At 42.1% G+C, this 12,639-nt stretch overlaps 1 protein-coding gene across 15 annotated transcripts in view; it reads left to right on the forward strand.

Moving 5' to 3' along the window:
- Positions 1-12,639, forward strand: part of ATP10B (ATPase phospholipid transporting 10B (putative)) — a 286,689-nt gene that overhangs the window by 98,485 nt on the left and 175,565 nt on the right. For 14 of the 15 annotated variants that reach the window (XM_070569117.1, XM_070569110.1, XM_070569115.1 and 11 more), the window contains one exon: positions 9,002-9,068. The exons of the other annotated variant lie outside the window; for it this stretch is intronic. The gene's annotated coding sequence lies outside the window, so the exon portion shown is untranslated. The remainder of the gene's footprint in view (positions 1-9,001; positions 9,069-12,639) is intronic. 15 annotated transcript variants of the gene reach the window in all.

Genomic DNA, 12,639 nt, shown 5'->3' on the forward strand with positions numbered 1-12,639 from the left:
AGAAATCCAAAATCCAACAGGACCATGCCTCCTCTGGGGGTTCAAGGAGAGAATCCGTTATTTGCCTCTTCCAGCTTCTGGTAGCTCTTGCATTCCTTGGCTTGTGGCCACATCACTCCAGTCTCTGTCGCTGTAGTAACACTGCCTTCTCCTCTGTCTCAGATCTCCCTCTGCCCTTCTCTTATAAAGACACTTGTCATTGGATTTAGGGCCCACTTGCATAATCCGGGATGATCTCCTCACCTCAAAATCCTTAAGTTAATCACATCTGCAAAGACCTTTTTCCAGATAAGGAAAGCTTCACAGTTCCAAACATCCACAGGAATTGGGACATGCACATATCTTTTGAGAGACCACTATTTGGCGCACTGTGAGCACCCTGGCACTGATGGAGGTTAGGTGACTTGCTGAAGGTCTCAGCTCTAGCAAACAAAGGAACCTGGTACAGAAATCCAAGGAACGGAAATGACCTACTCAAGACGCTGTGGTAGATGCCAGAGTCTAGGATTCTGTCTACACCAGCCTTCCACGAAGGCTGTTTTGCCCAACAATATGGGTATTTCCCATCATTTTTGTCTGGGTAACTGGGAAACTTTAAGGAAGACTTTTTTGCTGTTGATGTATCCAATCCAATCTGAGTATCAACCCAAGAAATCTTTTTCTTTTTAATGAGAATAAAAGAATTGTTTGTAAGAAAACAAAGAAATGGAATTGCCAATGTATCATGTCAATTTTGAAATGCAAAGGAGGATGATTCCTGTATAACATGGGCCTCCATCCTTTCATACATTCACATATTTATTTGCTTATTCATTCAACAAATATTGAGCACCTACCCTGTACCAGGCAGTGTGCTTAGAGCTGGGGAGACAATAATGAACAAGATGAGTTTGCTCCTTGCATTTATGAAACGTACTACAATATGGGAGAGACAGACAACAATAACCATAAAGCAAAAGAGTGCTGTTTTGAAATTTGAAAAGTGCTATCGATAAAACAGAGCACCGTGTGTCTACTGCTGATGACACTACTTTAGGTAGAGGACCTAGAGAAGGCCTACGTGAAACTTAGGTGAGGTTTGCAGGAGCCAGCTGTGCCAAGATACTAGAGACAGTGTTCCGTTCCAAACACGATGCCCTAAGGGCCAGCGAGCTTGGCGTGATCTTGGAACAGTCAGAAGACCTCTGTGGCCAGAACTTAGAGCTGCGTGGGGAAGGTGAATGATATGAGGTTGCAGAGGTGGGCAGGTATCACTTTTTACTTTGTAGTCCAGGGAAAAAGTATGAATAAAATTCAAAGTACAGTGAATTGAAGTGTTTCGGGTATGTGTGTGTTTGTGTGTGTGTAGAGGGAGGATCTAATTTGCATTTTTTAAGATCTCTCTGTCCAGAACAGATTATAGGAGGGCAAGAATGAAGCAAGAACCCATTAAGAATCTGTAGCACTGTTCTAGGCAGCAGATGGTGGAGGTTTGGATTTGGACTTGGGTAGTGACTGTGCATATGGAAATGAGAGGATGGATCTGAGAGACCATTTGGAGGAGGATCATTCAAGACTTGGATGATGTACTAGATGTCAGGCATGAGGAGAAGAGATAAATCAGGAGCAAATGGCTGGATCATAGGGCCATTTACAGAGATAGTGGAGAACGAAAAAGGTACAGAATGCTGAGGAAGGCAAGTAGCACCAGATTATGGAGAGTTATTGTGGAACCACAATAAGTTGGAGAAGCTTACAAAACATCCAAGTGGAGATGCCAAATGAGACATTGAATACATGAGTCTAGAGCTCAAAGGGCATGGTCTAAGTTGGAGATATAATTTAAGAATCTTTAGACTATAGATGGTATTTAAAACCACGGGAATGGACAAGGTCACCTAGGGAGAAAAGGATCAGGTACTCTTGCAGGAAATGGATTGCCATCTCACTCTGCCCTGATTTAAGCCTGAGTTCTGATCAGCTTTGTATTTTACCCTTTTTGAGCTTATAGTAAATTTCTCTCTTCTGCTCTGAGCTCCCTGGATCCTCAAAGTTCATGTGAGTAAAACATAGCAATACCTACAAAGGACCTTCCATAGAGAGATCAGAAAATGTCTAAGGTAACCAGTGCGTAAAGTGCTTGGGCATGACTTGTTGTGCAATCCTTCACAAATATGGAGTTCAACTTGCCACTTGGGGTTCTGATAGGTGTTACCATCACTTCCTTTCCTACAAAACATTGCATCAGTTCACGCAGATGGAATTTGTACTTGATGAGGTGTAATTACATTAAGTACACTCATTTCTCTACTGCGGACAGGCTCATACTTACTAGTTAACTGCCTCCTGCTGGCTCAGTGGAGAAAGCCTGACACAGAACTACTTCCTGCCTCTAACCCAGTTAGACTGGCAAAGACGTAGATACCAGTAGGCATGAGATACAGTCAAAATGTGTCTGTACAAAATTCAGCTCGCCTGAAACCTCCCTTAACAAAATTTGGTGAGATTCGATAGACTGGGAACTTCTTGAGGTAGTTTTTGCCTTCTCATGATTGTACTGCTGGTTCCAAACATAGTTTCTGACGCACAGCATAAGCCAGTCCAAATGGCTGGGGAATTAGGCCTCCCCCTCTGACCTCTCCTCCTACCATGCTCTCCATCACTATTTATACTCCACTACTCAGCCTTCTTTCAATTTCTCAAAAATGCCAAGCATTTGGGGACCTCAGGGCCTTTGTACTTGTAGTTCTCTCTGTCTAAAGAACTCTTTCTCTGTGTCTTCATGTGGCTGGCTTCTTTTTAGATTCAGATCTCAGCTCAAATGCCATGTTCCCTTAGAGGCTTTCTCTGACCACCCAGTCTAGCAGGGACTCTGTTCAATTCTATACCTACTTTGTCATCCATGGCCTGTACTATTTCCTTAAATTACTTGTTCATTTATTTGGTTTCTACTTTGTTACTGTCTCCCTTCACTCAAACAGAAGCTCTTTGAAGATAAGGCCCTTATCTGTCTCATCCTCCCGTATCCTCAGGACTCAGACAATATCTGGCACATAGAAGACACTCACTTGATAAAAATCGGTTTTATTGAATATAGGTAGCATTAGACCTCTTGACTACAGTCATACACCACATAATGACATTTCAGTCAATGATGGACTGCACACATGACAGTGGTCCCATAAGATGAGTACCATATAGCTCAGCTGTGTAGTAAGCTGTGCCGTCTAGTTTTGTATAAGTGCACCTTACAATGTTGGCACAACAACAAAATCACCTAACAACACATTTCTCAAAGTGTACCCCCATCATTAAGGATTACAGCCTGTATATGTCAACTTCTCTGCTTAAAGCTTTTCACTTCCCTCATTGCGTCATCATCACCACCCTTATGAGAGGGTGGTTATTTTTTTCTCAACCTCATTCTGCTGGTTGCTGAAGAAGCCAGAAATAAGAGCAAAGCCTACCTGATATCTAAGCCTTTTTTTTTCACTATCACTCTGTTTTGCAATATTTTGAGAAAATGGATGAAAATTATGGCAAAATAAGATGGTGAGAATTTTTTCAATCTGTAACTCCTTCCACCTAGCTGAAGACACAGTCAATATAGTGCCATTCATTTGTTCAAGAAATAGGTCCTTGGCATTTTTTCCACTCAACACACTGTACTGGGTGATAGGGACTCTCAGACAAAGGGGCTCAAAGGCAGTATTCAGCCTTCTTTTTTCATTTCAACAGAAAGTAATGAGTACCTACTATGTGCCAGTCATCATTTTAGCATCTGGTCGAACTACTCTGTCTCCTTGCAAATTGCTGTATCTGCCTGTCCCTCAATGCTGCCTCTCTCTCCTCCCCTCCTATCTTTCTTGGCTCTACTTCTCTACTTCAGAAAAGGCTTTCCTCCATGTGGCAAAAAATACTGCCACAAGTGGCTCCAGGATGACATCATCCCAGCCCAGTGATGACAAGTCAAAGAAAAGCCTCTATCTCCTCCTGTTGCATAAATTTTAAATCCCAGGAAAGACTTTGATTGGCTTAGGTTTGGGTCATGTGACTTCCCTTGAACCAATCACAGTAGGCAGAGAAACAGAGTACTCAGAAAATCCAGGCCCACATCCCCTGCCTCCCTCTGTGGTCAGCAATTCAGTCAGAATCACACGGTTGGAGCAGCAGGGAGGCCCAGTGGAAGGAGACAATGCAAGACAGACAGACAGTACATGTCCACCACCCTGCTCAAAATGGGGTGATTCATCAACGGTCCACCAGATCCTTAGGAGCAGGGATATTGTCCGTTTTAGTCGCCGCTGCGTCCCCCATGCTGAAGACCATTCCTGGGACATATTAGCTGTCTATTGTATTTATGAGATGAATTAAAAGAATGACATTTCATCTTCTAAAGAAATATATATGATTATAATATAGCATACTTCACAGTGAATAACTGGACACTGCTGTTACACCACATTCTTGTTGAGGATTGTTGATCTCGGGAGTGGGAACCCTAATACTCAAGCTAAATAACTTACCAGGCTTGCTTGATGATGAAGTGCTATTAGATTGTGAAAGGGCTTTGAAAAGTACTAAACAACACACAAATACGAAGCATTTCGCTGTTAATAGGCAGCTAGGAAATGAATGCTCAGCACAATTGTCTAAATAGGCCTTTAAAAGGCTATGGCAAAAAATGGAACTTTGTAAAGAAATTTTCAAATGGCAAGAAATACTTGGGCAGCAAAAGGCAGTTTTCTAAAATGATGGGTTTGAGAAGAATGAATCAGCAGTGAATGTCGGTGCAAAATAGTGCTTAGGACGTCTGGACATACTTCTGGTTAAAGATATTTTCAAGAGTGACTCCAGAAATAATAAAATGCTAGGCATGAACCTATTTGCTTAACTCTCCCAGCTAATCAGGATGAGAGAGATTGAGCTCAAACCTCCCGTCAAGTGCCCTTGGCCACTTTTAAGGAGTGGCGTGTGTACAGTCAGTTCTATGTTTAGTATTTTACGTCTCGTCGTTTTAGGCTAGGTGTTACCCTCCTGGAAAAGACAAGGGGAAAGGAAACAACTAATTTGAGGATAGGATTGGAAAGTGGGTGTACCATAACCAAGGCAGTAATTTCAGAGAGAAAAGAGGGAATGAATGCCCCTCAAAGAAAATGAAGGGATGGGGTACCCTCCAAACTATCTGGGTGGAACTGGGGAAAGGTCACCTGATTGGTAGTAAAGAGCCATTATGGTTTGATCTTTGTACTTTCTCCCAGCTGTACTTCAGCGTGAGGTCTTTGGAACATTAGCTCCAAGAAGATAAGGACCTTGTCTGTCCTGTTTTCTTTACCCCCACCTCTCAGAGTACTGTTTTACACAGAGTACTAACAAATATATATTTGCATGAATAAATGAATGAGCGCACTATTGATTGAGGCAGTAATTGGTGGGCACCCAAGTCCTTCTTCAGTCTTTTTCCCACTGGGCAGTGTGGCCTCGTGGTTAAAAGCTGATGCTCTGAAGTCAAAATAGATCCAGATCCCACTTCTGCAATTTATCTTGCCAATATCTTCCCTGGGAACTTATCTGAGTCTGTTTCCTGTCTATAGTGTGTAACCAGTAAGTACTGCTGGGCTTTGTGAGCTTTCATTGAGATAATAGATTAAAAGTGCTTAGCATAGTTGCCAGTAGTCAGTGAGGGTTAGTTCTTAATGTTAGTCCAAACCCTCTGCTCTTGCCAAAGTAGTCTCCCCTTGATCGTCAAAATTAATTCCCAGTCTATGTGCTTTTGCTTGCGTCAATTATCCTGCCCCTTCAGCATTTTATGCACACGTATGGGTGTATGTACACACACATGTACATGCGCACATGTCACGTGTCAAAACCAATTTACGCTATCTTCTCCATGAAGCCAACTACTATGGCCCTCGTCAAAGTCATCTCTTCACTTTGGATTCTTGGATGCTGATTAAGTCACTTTTGCATTATCACATATCAATGCCTAGCACAGTGTCTGGTATAAAATACAGAAACCTAACACATTTTGGATAGGCGGATGGATGGAAGGAAGGAAGGAAGGAAGGAAAATGAACTTATGTTCTCTGGCAGCTCCCCAGGAATTTATTTATCTTCATACCTCCTCACGAGTCAGCACAGTGCTCTTAAGCTCACTAAATGTTGATTGGATGGGGATAAGGCGGAAGAAAAACCAGAAAAAGAAAATCAAGACCAATGCCCACCTGGATCCATTCTGCTTTCAGGGCATCCTGTTGAAAGGAGTTATTGAGAAGAGAAGCAGGGAGTTGACAGTCATTCTCTGGACTCTCTCCCAGGGCCTTTTTAGAACAGGAAAGTTAATTATGGAACCAGATTAACAGTTTCTTTTTTGATACAGTCAAAGTAAAACCAGCAGGATGCAATTTAGCTCTTCCCCACTTTCCAAATAGCAGCAAATTTTCATACAAAACAAAGAGACACTTGAATTGCAAATTACTTAGAGAATCAGCTAGCAACCCCAACGGAAGAATATTTCTGCTACTTTCAAAACCCGGCTGTTGCCTTTTCAGGTTTAACTATGTAGTGGGACCTTCACAAAGGCTTGGGCGTCTCGCTGCTTCAACTCTGGGCCAAGCAGGGAGGAGGAGTGACTCACTAAGGTTTACTGGAATGTTACTGCTTGGTTTTTTTGCTCAGAACATTTTTTTCTTCTCCGCATCGTCTCTAACTCTCAGATTACCAGCCTCCATTCACAGAATCGGGCCTGATGGGTCCCTAGGGGTCATTTTGTTCAAGGGTGACAAGGGCAAATGCCTCTGAGGGCTGGCAGGGATATAAATGAATAAAGCAGGTGGTGAAGGTATGTGTATGTCTACTAGGAAGTGAGTGAGGACCGGAGTAAACTGGGAACCCCCATCTAATCACCATTGTCACGCGAGAATGCTGGCCCATTGTCAATTGTTGCTAGCTAGTTCTGAGAAGTCTGCAATCTGCATTCTTACCTGAAATATCCTTCTTTTGAGCTGTTGGCGTATAATTAATAAAAGGAAAAAATATATCATCTAAGCTTCATATGGCTTGTGGGCCACCAGTTAACAACTTCCAATTTAGCTCAACTTCCTCCCTTGATAGATGAGGAAACTGAGGTAAAGCAAGGGAAATTATTTATGAAAGGTCACAGAGTGGCAGAGTCTTCTGACTTCTCACTCAGTGAGATTACCCCATATGGCCTCCCTCAAGTCCCTGTCCCCTGCAGGACACAGAGCAGCTTTATTTGCACAAGAGCCTTCATAAACCTTTTTTTTTTTTTCCTGATTCAAATAAATCCTATTTTTTTGCAGAGGATTTGGACGATATGGCAAACATAAGGAAAAATAAAATAAAGTCACACAGTGGTGCCACTGTAACTTTATTCATGAAAGGACTGGAGGCTGGGGTGGGAACGTCGTTGAAACAGGCTGCTTCCAGACACGGCCACTGGAGGGCAAGGTGACATCTCAGTTGTGTTAGCCCCAAAACCAAAAGTCTTAGGAAAGTTAGGACGGGGTTGAAAATGCATATGCTTATGGCACTCAGGCAGGTGGCAGGAATGAGTCAAGGAGGCCAGATGGGAAATATGGTGAACAGAGCAGATGTGTCTGAAGGACTCAGATGCTGCTCAGATTCGGAACCGTGTCACCGTGTGGGAATGGACTCAGTGTTGACAGTCCTTTTCACTTTTTTCAACTGAAGCTTGAAATCTAAGGTTTTTTGTAAAATTTTTCAATGTTTCAATGTAGCTCAATTTAAAAAAAAATGTGAGTCAAACCAAACACAAAGCAGGATTTGGCTTCGGGCTTCCTCTCTGTGACCTCTGCTTAGTGACTCACTGAGGGTGGACTGGGCACTGGGCAGGTCAGTCAGCTGGGCAGAGCGTGTGTCTGTGATCAGGCCAGTCACAGACCAGCAGGCAGGACTGGCACAGGGATGACCGGGTCTGCAGGGCGAGACTGAGGAAGCAGAGATCACCCATACACTGGGGGCTGCAATTCTCTGGGGAGAGAGGGCTTCAAGCAGAGCCAGGCTGCAGCCTGGACAGATCCTTGGGGAGAAGATCTGTGCGCATCTAAAGCACGTGCTGTGGCCTTTTATAGTGTCTGGGGGGTGTGTATATAACAATCTTTACTTCACTAAAGTAATGTAGATTATCTCCTTGGTAACCCTGTGGAAGACTCCTCCATTTTCTCAAAAGCAGAAATGTTAAAGTCAGTAAAGATAGCAAAGGGTATGTCAATTCTTTCCATTTTACTATAATGAATCACTGAATGAGTAAGCAGCAGACTGGAATGGAGGAGCCCTTGAAAAGAGGTCCTGGACCGTCCCCCCTAACCTTTCCCTGAGCCTCCATTTCAGCCTTTGTAAAGTGAGCATTATGATACCTGCCCTGCCTCTCTATATTAGTGACAATTTTTGATTGGAAGAGATAGAACACTCAACTAGCTTAAGCAAAAAAGGGTACGCATTGGTTCACACAACTGGAAAGTTGAAGCATTTCAAACGTAGCTGGATCCAGGTGCCCAAATAATGTCAGGACTTGGTACCTCTCACTCAAAACTGCGGTCATGATCTTTCTCCTAAGTGCAGGAGAAAGAGATCTTCTCTTCTCCTACATTTCCAACACAAGTTTTGGGACTGACTTTCATTGGCCCAAATCTATCCTACGCCCATTCCTGAACTGGTAGATTTGGCAAAGGAGATAAAATGCACTGAGTGGCTGGGCCAGTACGTATTTCAGAGAACAATCAGGCATTTAGCTTGGAGTCTGTGGGAGCATGATGGATGTTCTGGAGGGGAGCAGATAAAGTAGTACACCTGATTCCCTGGTAGGAATAAACTGTTCCTATTACAATGACCTCTTGGGAAAATGTCCAGCCTGGTCTGGGGAGTTTGTTTAAAGCTGGATTCATCTAGCTGCAGAGAAAAGGACAAAATACTTGATTTCTGCCTGATGCCAAAATGCAATTGTATATTTTGTATTTATTTGCTCTCCTGTGTTTTGCAGGCTTTCTTTGACAGAGAATCAGGCTTGACCAGTGACACTTGTTTCAATGAAAGCAAGAGAGTGAATAGTAAGTAGTTTTTCCTGTTATCCATTGGTTATAGGATGTGGACTCCTCTCTCGTGCCAAGATGAGCTTTATTAAATTACCATTCCTCCCTCCAACCCGTTTAAGCAAAGAGCAGCATGTCTCATTGGTGAATCAGATGCCAAATATATGGCTTAACTTTTTTCTATTATATATTCCCCAGAGCAACACAGACACTGTCAAGGTGCAGATCACTTCAGACGTGTTCTTGGCTGCAAGTAACAGACAAAGCAGACTCCAGATGGCTTAAATAATAAGAAAAAAGTTATTAGCTCTCATAACAAGAAGTCCTAAAGTAGGATAGGTCCATAGCTGGTTAATCGAGCAGCTCAAAAATATCACAAAGATGCACTTATTTCTAACATCTCCACTGGGCTCTCCCTTCCACTTATTTCTTTTTAGTCAGCCTTTCCAGAAATCCCCCAACAGGCTTTCATTCACATTCATTGGCCAAAACAGTGTCACATACCCTTGCTTAGGTCAGTCTCTGGCAAAGCAGATGTGACCACCATGATTGGCTTAAACCAATCGTTAGTCCCTTCCTAGGGTTAGGAATAGGACCACATCCCGTGAAGCACATGGTCTCTTAGAGGAGAGGGAATATCTGAACAAAATTAAAACAAAAGGGAAGGAAGGCGGTCGACTATCTGCTATGAGACTGTGCAAATCTGAGTGGTGCTTCCTCCAAATGAAAGTTTGAAAAAGTGCTTAAGTTCCAAGACATTGTATACTCCATCACTGCAGAAAATCGGGCACCTGGCCTGGGCTGACCTCCCCCAAGTCACAGATAAAATTGAAGACATATTTGGACATACTTTTGACTCTGGATATAAAACCTAAGACATTACTATTATACCATATGCAGACTGTTTCTGCAATTTGCATAATTATAAACTCCTCCTCAAAGAGTAAACATCACTGCCAACTTAAAAAAAAAAACTACAAAGCAGTATTACATATGCATTGCTAATTTGACTTTTAAGTTGTCTGGGATCTTCACAAAGACACAACTCTATAGATACTGAGTGCTTAATAAAACCTTCTGTTTGTCTGAAAAGAACTCAAGAGGAAAAGAAAAGCTAAAACCCAATTTTTTTAGCTAAAGAATATGAGTTGATGCCTGAAATTTACCAGTAGGAGTTCATTCTATTAAAATGTCTCTGAAATTCATTATTCTGTGCATTGACTACCATCATTCAAGTATAGGTGATTTCTTTGTGCAGCCAAAGGAAGATATTTCCTCAGATGTCTCCATTCAGTTTTAAAAGTCACCTGTGAGCTGTGTGGCCTTATATGTGAATATTTCTAGGAGGTGATTGAAGAGATCCAGAAAGACTTTCTTGTCCCTAAATGTCTGTCTTATTAATTAGCTCCACCTAAAATATCTGCACAAATCCCTAACTTGGGCCTCGAAGGTTTCAGCTACAGTACAAATATGCTGCTGGCCATGGTGGACTGTTTTTATACACCTCAATTTAAGTTCATTGGTCAGCCCCAATGATGGCTGAGACACAGCACACTCAGGTGTACATGCAAAGAGAAGTCCTCCTGGAGCTATATTACAAATTGTGTATATGCAAATGTGTGTGTACACACAAACTAGAGATAAAGATTATGTACAAACACACAACACACATATCTACAGTGTTACATAAGTGAGTTCCCTTTTATATAAGCTATTCTATAATCTGCTTTTTAAGCTCAACAATAAATTATAGACATCTTTCCATCACAGTATGTGTGTATATGTGTGTGTGTAAGAGTATACACGTCATTTTTTCACCATTGATTAACATTGCATCTCAGGAATCAATGGTAATTTATCTACTCAATCCCCAATTAAAGGCTGTCATCCTTGGTTCATATTTTTACTATTTTAAGTTACACCAAATATTCATGTGCAGAGAGCTTCCTCCACACGTATCATTATGTCTTTAGTCAAGTTTCCAGAAGGGCGATCGCTGGGTCAGTGAGAGGTCAGCCTCTCTGTTAAGGAGAGAGCCATGAAGCACTAGAATCTTGACACTGCCCGTAGTCCACCAGAGCACCAGCCCTCTGGGGCTTCTGGACGTTCCTGTGAGGCCTTGAGCTCCTACAGAAGGAAGATGTTAAATGACAGGAAGAAGAAAATGGGGACAAAGTGCGCCAAATGTGAACTTTGCTAAGGCCACGTTTTTATCTTATGCTATCATGGAACAATAAGGGAATGACTGTCTTTACAGGCAATCATATTCATTTTTGTGTTTACTTGAGTACTACCTGTCCTTGGTCTAGACTGTAGACCCCCTATCGCTGGGAGCCAGGTCTGGTTTTCTGTTGTTCTTCATCAATATGTATTGAATGCTGACATATTTACATTACTGTATGGATATGTTTTGGCGGCAAAAGATTAAATGAATTATATAGAAAATATTTCGTGACAGAAAGGAATTTGGAAGGAAGTTCCTAAGAGAGATGTGTCTAGGGAATTTATTCTCTTCCCATTCCCAACCTTCTCACCCAACCCCAGGGTCACTTTGGCCTATTATGCTGTCCAACCCACAACAATGGAAATAGATAGAGAGCCATACATCTCCAGGTGTTACTCCACCATCTCAGGGCAAAAGATGCTTCTGTATAAGGAGCAGGTTGTTATAAATGGCCATCCCTGTCAGTCAACAGATTATCTTAACATAATTCATTCAACCCCTGACCTAAGGGTCAACCTATTTTTATGACCAGCATTTGATTTACTTTTACCTTTTGCTTCCCCTTCTAAACAAGAAGAGATTCTATGAGATTATGAAAATCAAAGAAGGGCTGGACCTAGAGATACGACTTTATGCTGAGTTCTATCCATTGCAAAATGAACGAGTTCTGTAATGTTGTGCCAGTTTGATTTGCTACAAAACACATCGGAAAGATGAGATATTTTGTTTCTCTTTCCATAAATGATATTTATTTGCCTTTTCTATTTCCAAAAATGTTTCTTGTCGCATCATTCAGGGTTTTATCTAAGTTTCTTGAATTCTTGTCATCCTTCCCAGAGCAGTGAGGGTGATTTTCATGCTCCCTAATTCACTTCATTTCTGTCTGCGGTTCTGTGCCCAGCAGAAGAGTAGGGTATAGAGACACCCCACACCCATCACCAACTGGCAACTCCACTGGCTCCTGGACTTACAGTAGTATTGACCATAGAAATCCTTCAATTCTCCCCACGAAAGAAGAGAGATTGCCATCTGTCTATTCAGAGTTTGGAGTTTGGAGACCAACAGAATTAATATCACCTAGTAGCTCCTAAGACATGCAGAATCCCAGGCCCCACCCCAGACCCACAGAGTTATAATATACATTTTCTCAAGAGGTGTTTGGTATGCACGTTACAGATCTAAAGGATAATTCTTTGAGGTCATTCTCCCTGATCTCTTCCTGTTTCCACAATATCTCCCTGCTCTAACCAACGAAGTGAAGCACACACGATGCAGAGGATAACGAAATGTGCATCATTTCCGTAGCATGCACCATTATCATGTTAGGCAAGGAAAATCCTTCAGAATGATTGGAAGGACATTTTC

This window comes from Equus przewalskii, chromosome 13, assembly GCF_037783145.1.
Source record: "Equus przewalskii isolate Varuska chromosome 13, EquPr2, whole genome shotgun sequence".
NCBI lineage: Eukaryota > Metazoa > Chordata > Mammalia > Perissodactyla > Equidae > Equus > Equus przewalskii.